Consider the following 8,803-nt stretch of genomic DNA (forward strand, 5'->3'; position numbering starts at 1 on the left):
TCTTTCCACCTCGTTGAATGAGCTTGCCATTTTTCATTTCCCACTCAGTGCACCCTGGTAGTGCATCCAAGTGCATTCCAACGCACCTAGCCAGTGCATTTGGGTGCTTTGCAATGTAGGTAGCTAGTAGAGCATCTGAATTGATCCTGAATTGACTGTTTCTGAGTGGTTTTTGGTGGAGAACTTATGGGAGAAGCTGTCATTGGTTGACCTTGTTCCTTTAGGAGTTGTAAAAACATCTTTAGGGACTTTGGATCCCTAGAATTATGGACATTTCATGCTTATAGCTGTAAGGCACAAAAATGTCTATAACAAATGGAGCCAGGGCAATTTTTTCAAACCCCAGAGGCCCAGAAAAACCAGAAAACACGCTCAAAATGCAAAAAGGAAAGGATGAAATTAAAGAGCTTAGGTTTAGCTCCTACCTGGTCCAGACGGCACCAAGAATCGTCCACAGAATCTCCCAGAATCAGCTAGTGAAAATCAAGGGGGAAAGCACCTCCAAAGCTCCAACAAACCAAAGTTCAAATGAAATGGTAAAATGAGAGGTAAAAAACACTTTTAAATTACTTTTCACGTAATTCAAGTAAAATATTAGTGTTTTAACTCATTTTTCAGACATATATTATTCGTTTCTAACTAGTTTGATAAAGCAATTCAGTAGGTAGTACAACCTTCGAAAGAACGAAGTTGTTAATGGTAAAATCAAGACAATCAATGACCATTTTATCGAGCAATTTTAACGCGGAATTCAAGCTCGTTAAAAAATAAACATAAGCAATGAGCAAATGTTCCCCCCAAAGTTTAAGCTCATTAAAAAATGAACCAATTTCTGGTAAATAACCATTGTGAACGTATTATCACCAGCCTTTGAAACCTTGGTTGTGTTCTCATCATCACCTCCACTCTGTATTGGCCGATCATTCACCTCCATTTGATTGTTTACTCTTTTTGAGGAACAACTGTGAAGAGTGATCCTCTTAGCCATCCTTATGACACTGTCGTGATTGGAAAATTCCAAACCTTACCTGGAATCAGCTGCTACCCATATTTATCAATCGTTCCTCAAAAAATGAGTCTCCTTTAAGCTCTTTTCAACTGACTCGTAAAATATAAAAAGATTTCCGAGCCATTGGCCTCTCCAGCTTGTTAAAGGGACCAGAAGTGTTATCCCTCCTTTAGATTTTAATCTTTTTGGACTTGAGGGATTATTACAAAAAACGATCGAGCGCTTGTTTTGTTCGGCTCGTTAAAAGTACCGAAAATTCATCCCTTTTGTATCATTTTATACTTTTTCGGACTCAAGGGATCATATGACGAAAAAGGACTATTGGAGTTTTCTTTACGTCCCTTTTTTAGACTCTCTAAAATTGAAAAGGACCGAGTTATCCTTGTCGTTAAATTCGTTAAAACCTAAATAGCGACAAACTTGTCCATACAGACAAGAACAAGTTTCACTATCGCTAGGCTCATTAAAACATAGCGATGGGTTTGCCCGAAGGGAAAATTATAGAACAAGCATATGTTATCCTCCTCAAGATTGACAAAAATAAAGAGGTACTGGTCAGCAATGACTGGGAAAAAATTGGGAAGAAAACTTGAAGAAAATTTATCGGTAACAAGTTGCTCTTGAACATAACACTTTCACTCCGCATCCAAGTCAGGTTAGGTTGTTCCATTCACGGGTCACATCACCATGGTTCCGTCACACCATTTGTATTTGGGGTTAATGCTACCGATCCATCATGTCAGTGTCGCCGATATGTTCAAGAGAAGTCGCTCAGAGAATTCGCCTGTGTCTCACCCACTGCAATACATTTACGCTCCATTCTTTCATGACCACCACCCTGAACCTTATATCACCAGATCGTTTTCACCTCCATTAAAATCATTTTCTCCATTCCGTTTCATTGATGTGGGATTCACTAAGGCCCTCCTATGACGGATCGCTTCTTGTCGACATCAGCTCATTATCCAAGAAGTCGATCTAGGAACACCCCTTTCAGTACTTTGAAGCTTGCATGCCTCAATAGCAAGTTTCTCACTTCAAGCTGACTCACCCCCCTTGCAAACATCTATATAGGGATCCCTCATCCCAGAGATCCAAAGGCTGGAATTTTGTATCTTGTAAGGAAGTGTTGCTGGTTTCTTGGTGCAATATCATAGTGTTGGGTGATCTAAGCTTTTCATGAGGTGAAGAAGGGCTTTCTTGCTGATAGGATGATGCTGGGTCAGAACAATTGGTTGTAATCCTCTTTTCTCTTCCTTGATTATCAATAAAGCTATTCAAGTTTTCCTCCACATTCTTGTATGATTGATGTTATATGCATTTGTGTGGTCAATATATATCTAGTCCTATATTGTTTATTATAATAGATCTATGTTCTTGGATAGTGTTATGCTGCTTTGATTCTACAGGTGCTCTTTGAAGCTGGGTAGATGAGGAAGCGAGTGGCAAAGATCTATCAGAAGGGAGAGGAATCGAGTGAGGAACCAAGTGCAAGACAGAGGTTGGTCTCCTTATTCCCCTCTTATCTATTTCTCATAAAGGAAAACGAAAGTAGTTTTAGTTTTTTTGTTTCTAAGGTAGCTACCAGCCTTAGTGGGACTAGCAGCTCTGCATAGACACTAGTTTTCCCGATAACAGGGGATAACCACCCTGTCTGGACCTTAAGATAGCTCCTTTCCCATTTGAAGTGGTGGTTCTGACCGAGGATGATGGGACCAATTTCCCAGTGTGGGTTTTAAAATGAGAATGGGTGGTTTTCAAGTGATTTCAATAAGGATAGTGATAACTAAATGACCTATTCTATCATGCAAATCTCTAGCTAACTTAATGTAATATAAACCCTGGTATTTTGTGCAATATACGATCTAAAAAGATATCTATTTGACATGTGATAAGAAAGATCAATCACGCATTAAACAGAGGTGATAATGTGTAAAGATGATTTCTTTGACTAAATATTTAGTCAAAGAAATGTGTAAACTATATCGCATATATCTAATGATTGTATATGAAAATAAACAATTTCAGCTAGGCATCATATAGTAGTGCAATTAACGCTTAACAAAAAGAACATATCTCATATACAATTCATGAAAATGAATTGTTATCACTAATTAAACAGAAACAAAACTAATCATACAAGATTGAAGTACCATATGTGTGAAGTTCTGCTTGTTTGACTAATGACATAGATCAACTCCTTTCTTCAGATCAAATTATCTTCTAAGTATACAATAGTGCATCAACAAATGAATGTAATCTGATATTTAAAAGAAATGATCATGTTCCATAATTTCATCAAAGAGTTCAAAAACTTATAGAAGTGCATTATTTGCAAATGTTTTTGATAAAATTCTATACCCTTCTCTAAATGCATGAGAAGGGTATAAATACCATTCTAACTAATGTTCAAAAATAGATTATACAAAAATCTGAGGAGGTTTCAAACAACCTTCCTCCTAACTAGTTAACTAACTCAACAAATAAAAGCAATTTGATGAGCATAGGTTATGATGATGACTTGTTGTCTTCCATCTTCTCTTTTAAATTTCATATGTCGGCCATCGGTTTGATTTGAGGAGCTACCCCAAACTGTGTTCTGACCTGTCCTGTGAAAATAGCATCTATGAGAGGTGGCAGGATCCGCCGAGTTGAATGGAGTGAGCAATTAAGGGTCATGATTTGGTTGTGTGGCTTGACAAGGTATTGCTAATACACCTCCCAATCAGTCTTTGCTAACTTTGTGATTTCTTCCATTTGGATTTCCGCTCTTTCCTTCCAGCTTTTACGCAAGTCATTTAAATCGAGAAGTTTTTTTCGGGTTGCCTTCTTTCACCAGGTTGGTGGCATACAAAGTGTGGTTTACTGCTTTTACTATGTTCTTCAACACCCCAGCTGCTCTTGCCACTGCTAATTCAGCTTGTTTGATCCTCACATCCCAATCCGTGAATATAATGTCCTTATGTGTCTCCTCAATCTCAGGTAGATTAGCCCTCCTTCCCTCTTATGTTTCTTGCCACTCGATGAATTCTGAGATTCTTGTGTTTAGATCAGTAAATTCAGTTCTTTGGTCAATCGCCTTATCTATTAGCTCGTCATTGGTCATCAAATAAGGAGAAATATGTGACATCTTTTGGAAAAATTGTTCTTGCTGTTTTAATAGGAGGGAATTTAGCTCTAGCACCTCCTTGATGAATTCCTGGACAGTAGGGACATCTTCATATTTTTCCATGGCCTCTTGCAATTCTTGAACTTGCACGTTCTTTGTAGAAATGTTTTCTTCATGGCTTATCTTTAACACTTCCATATTCTTTTGTAATTGAGCAATTTGTTCAGTAGCTTGTTGGTTCACATTTTCTTTTTCAACTTGCAGTTGTTGCTCGAGCTATGCTATCTTCTCGTCCTTTTCCCTTAACAAAATAGATATCTCAGTAGCTTTATCCATGGTGGCAGTTGCATATTCCCCTCTAGACTGCAATAGTTTGGTCAAGTTTTCAGCTGGATTGGAAGGAATATCCTTCCAGACTAAGTCCATTAGCTCATTCCCAGGTGGGATCTCGGGTGTCTCTACCCTCATTCTTTTCCTCTGTCTCCTTACTATAACCTTATAAAGTGGGCTACAGAACACATCTGAAGGAGGAATTTCAGTCACCTTTAGGACAATTTTTGAGGTGGGAAAAGTAGGAATGATTTTTGTCTACTACAAACTTGTCCCTTGCTCATCCATCAGCTCAAATTCTATAATTTTCTTGGTATGCAGAGGAGTGTGATATTGATTTTTTTCTTGAACGTCTATTGTCTTAGGAGTGTCTTGTAGTTTTTTCTTGAATTGATCCCACTCCTGCTCCAAACTGCTGATTTTGATCTCAGAACCGATATCTTTAGTTGTGTTGCTCATACCTTGATTTTCGGTTGACCTCCTGTTGGATTTTGTTGTATTCTTGGTGTCTTGGGCCCTCCCTATATCTATTTCCTTCCATGTATCCACTTGAGACTCTATGCGAGAATTAGGTCCCTTGTTGTTGACAGTCGCACTGGGTGTAGGCTTGTCCTCGATTTTTAACAAATGCAGTGGAATTATTTTGAGCCTTTTAGCTATGAACTCCTTAAAGCTTTTTAAATCTTTAGGACTCAGATTTACCTTTTCCCACTCAAACGCTTGCTCGAACGATTCATATGATTGTAAAAGGTCTTTAGAATTATTAGCCTCATGGTTATAGGGCTTGATCTTCACTGCGGTAGTAATATTATGTGCAATTTTGTTTGGATCAAATTTCCTTTTCAGTAGAGTATGGAGCCTGAGGCTCTATAGGATTACTAATTCCTTGGTTGCATGATTAAAATTTAATAATGAAAAGGAACCACACCGAATGGGAAAAGATGGCCACAATGACTTTTTTCTATCTTTTAGGGTCTTGCTCAAGCCCTTTCCCACAGTCTGATGGGCTATTTCTCTTGTTAATAGTTTATCAGATACATACAAAGGGAGGACATGCAGATCCAATGTACCGCAAAAAACCCTGATGTATGTAAACCGTTCTTCAAGAAAATACTTTCCCACTGCGAGAAGGTCTGTAGCGGCTTCTTTGGAAAGCCTGGGGGCTTTCTTATTAAAAATCAATTGATGTAATGGCATAATAAAAACATGGCATATTTTATAAAAATGGGGTATATAATGGGATTCCCAAATCTGTTTATGGCTGAGATGGATAGGGTAGGGGTCCTGCAAGGTCCATTTCCAACCCATGATTGGAACTTTAGTGCAGAAATAGATGACATCCATGATGTAGGCACTGAAATAGAATGGATGAAGGTTTTCTACGAAGGAGGATCTCTTCTGACGATACTCAGAGATGGCAGTGGCTAGTTATCAGATAGGATAGTGGCCCAATTCATAATGTGGGAATTGACACAGGCATCAATTAAAGGAATCCATTTGATGGAAAAATTAGCATTATTAGGTAATCTATATAGCCTACATAACATAGCAGCTGCATAGTTGTAGGAGTTTTCCAAAGAGACTACAGGATACATACCCGTTTTATCAAATTTGAACTTGTTCTTCAGTACCCTCCAGCCCTGAATCGTCTTAAAAGTTTCTTCGTTTTTCTTTGAAAATTTGGTAAGGTATGAGCTGTCATATATGTCCTGAGGGTTAGGTATATAGTATATTTTCTTCAGGTCTTCAGCTTTGAATGACCCCATGAGTTCCATCCTCGAGTTCCTGAATTTCCTGTCTTCAATAGTGAGGTTTTCCCCCACCCACCTAATCATATCAGTATATGGGAGTATTTTCGCTCTCACTCCTATCCTGTGAAGGAAATAACAGGCAGCATCTTTGAATTGGACTCCTGAAGGTTTTATTGAGTTAGTCGTTGCCTTTACGACAATATTTTTGGGACGTTCATCCTCAAACTTGTTGTATATGACCTCCCATGTTGTCGCTCCCCCATCGACATTGTAAACTGTATCAGAGAATATAGGAGACATTTCTGATAGCTCAGAATTTGTAATGCTCTTCTTTTTCTATTTTTGCATCACCTTCCGCAATGAAATGTCTTTTGATGCTTGCCTAAAATGGAAGAGATATATCAGCACAAATGATATAGGGAAATTAAGGTTGAAAGCTCTTTGAAATGAATTTGAATCATGGGAGGATTTCGAATGATATATTCAACGTTAGCTAGCCATAACTTGAAACATCATTACTTCTCCTTGGGCTGCTAAACATTAATTACCCTGTCAAACCATTCATTATTATATTAAAACACAATAACTTCCCACGCTTGGTGCTTTATTCGCACATCGCAACTTTTAAACGTCGTAATATAGTGCTGCCTGCATATAATGTGAAATGCGATTACGAAAATCGCAATATCACATTTCACAAATTGTTAAAGGATGACACAATGGCATGGCTTATTTATTTGCAATTCTGCAAAGTGCGATCGCATGTTCTCAAGGAATTTTGATCGCATATCACAATTCGAGATTTACTTAAAGATGTTTATAATTATCACATGGGAAAAATGTGAAATGTGATTTGCGATAAAGATCCTAAACTTGGGTTGTTTTCTAAGAGTTTTCAAGTCAATTTCCTAGAGTTAGGAATTATTTTTCAAAGACTAAAAAATTTAGAAAGGGCCCCCATTTATATGTCAAATATCAACTATTATTCATATAAATGGGGGGTTGTTACATAATACAACAAATTGTTTCAATGCCACATTATTATGTGCAGAATTTATATATATTTTATAGATATATATATATATATATATATATATATATATATATATATATAGATATATATATATATATAAAATATAATATAATATATGATATTAAAATCATATAAAATAGTATAATGAATATATATATCAATATTTCTAAAAAAAAAAATTCCACATAATATTCATCATGAACACATAATTCCAACTTGGAGGACATTGGGCAATTACACCTTCACATAACCAAACTGGCGAATCTTGAAGTGACACTTGTCACAACCTCATTCAGAAAAAACTGAAGAAGATTCCCATCATGCTCACTGTACTGCCATGTCATCCTTTTGTGCTATTCTGCCATTTTTTTAATTGTTTAAGAAAACGAACAACAAGACTTTTCTCCCTCATCCGGACTCGGTTTAGTGAAACAAATTGTGTTACAATCATCTTGATGAGATGGATGTAGTCGTTTAGGTTTAGATCCAATCTTAGAACTTTTATTTTTGAGCTAAATACTGAGAACCTGATCATTCCTCCCCACTAGAATCCTTTTGGACCCCAAAAGACACTATAAATTGTTCAGCAAGTGAGGATACAACTCCCTCACCTTCTCATTCTGCAACCATTTGGCTTGAGAAGGATTTTGTCCCTTGAGTTCCACTCTAAGGAATTCGACATCCCCTCTCTTCGAAGTCTTGGTTCTTTTGTCAAGTATGAGATCCTACTAAAGTTCATCTAGATATTTTGATGAAAAATCATCTATTGATGGCAGCTAAACATGCTCTCCTTGATCATCAATCAAAGAATGCTCAAATAATCTCAAATTCTCAACATTAGCAATAGAGTATATTTGCATATAAGGAGGCGAATCAAGCTTAAATTCATTGTTACCAATATTTTCCAGAATTTTAAAAGGACCATAATGGATTAGTTTAAGCTTTTTCCCTTCCCCTTGAAGTCTCTCTTTGCTAATATATAACCCAACTTCGTCGCCAAATTGAAATTTGCGATCAACCTGGTGTTTGTCATGCCTTGCCTTGTAGTTGCTTTGACTTTTCTCAAGTTGTTCTTGCATTGTATGATGTATCAATAGAATTTTATCTATGAACTTCCTTGCCTTATCGATGTCACTGTGACCTACGATGGCGGCATATTTCTCAAAGATGAAGTCCAATGGCGATATTGGAAAGTACCCATAACACACCTCAAATGATGATATGTTTGTGGAAGAATGCTTTGCCCTGTTATATGCATGTTGTATGTAATGCAACTGTTCATCCCACAACTTGGGATGTTTGCTACAATATGATCTAAGAAGATGAATAATTGTTCTATTGACCACCTTGGTTTGTCCATTTGTTTGTGGATGAAAGGTTGTGCTCTTATTTAACTTTGTCTCCATCATGTCCCACAAATTTGACCAAAAATTCCCAACAAATCGAGAATCTCAATCACTTACAATATAAGTAGGAAGACCAAAATGAACCCAAATGTTTTGGAACAAAAGATGAGTTGTTTGTTCAACTGTAATTTTCTTTTTGCATGGTGTTAGTATGCACATTTTGTT

Source organism: Pinus tabuliformis, chromosome 1_2, assembly GCF_031772625.1.
Source record: "Pinus tabuliformis cultivar Carrire ecotype Pingquan chromosome 1_2, CPIR1, whole genome shotgun sequence".
NCBI classification, from domain to species: domain Eukaryota; kingdom Viridiplantae; phylum Streptophyta; class Pinopsida; order Pinales; family Pinaceae; genus Pinus; species Pinus tabuliformis.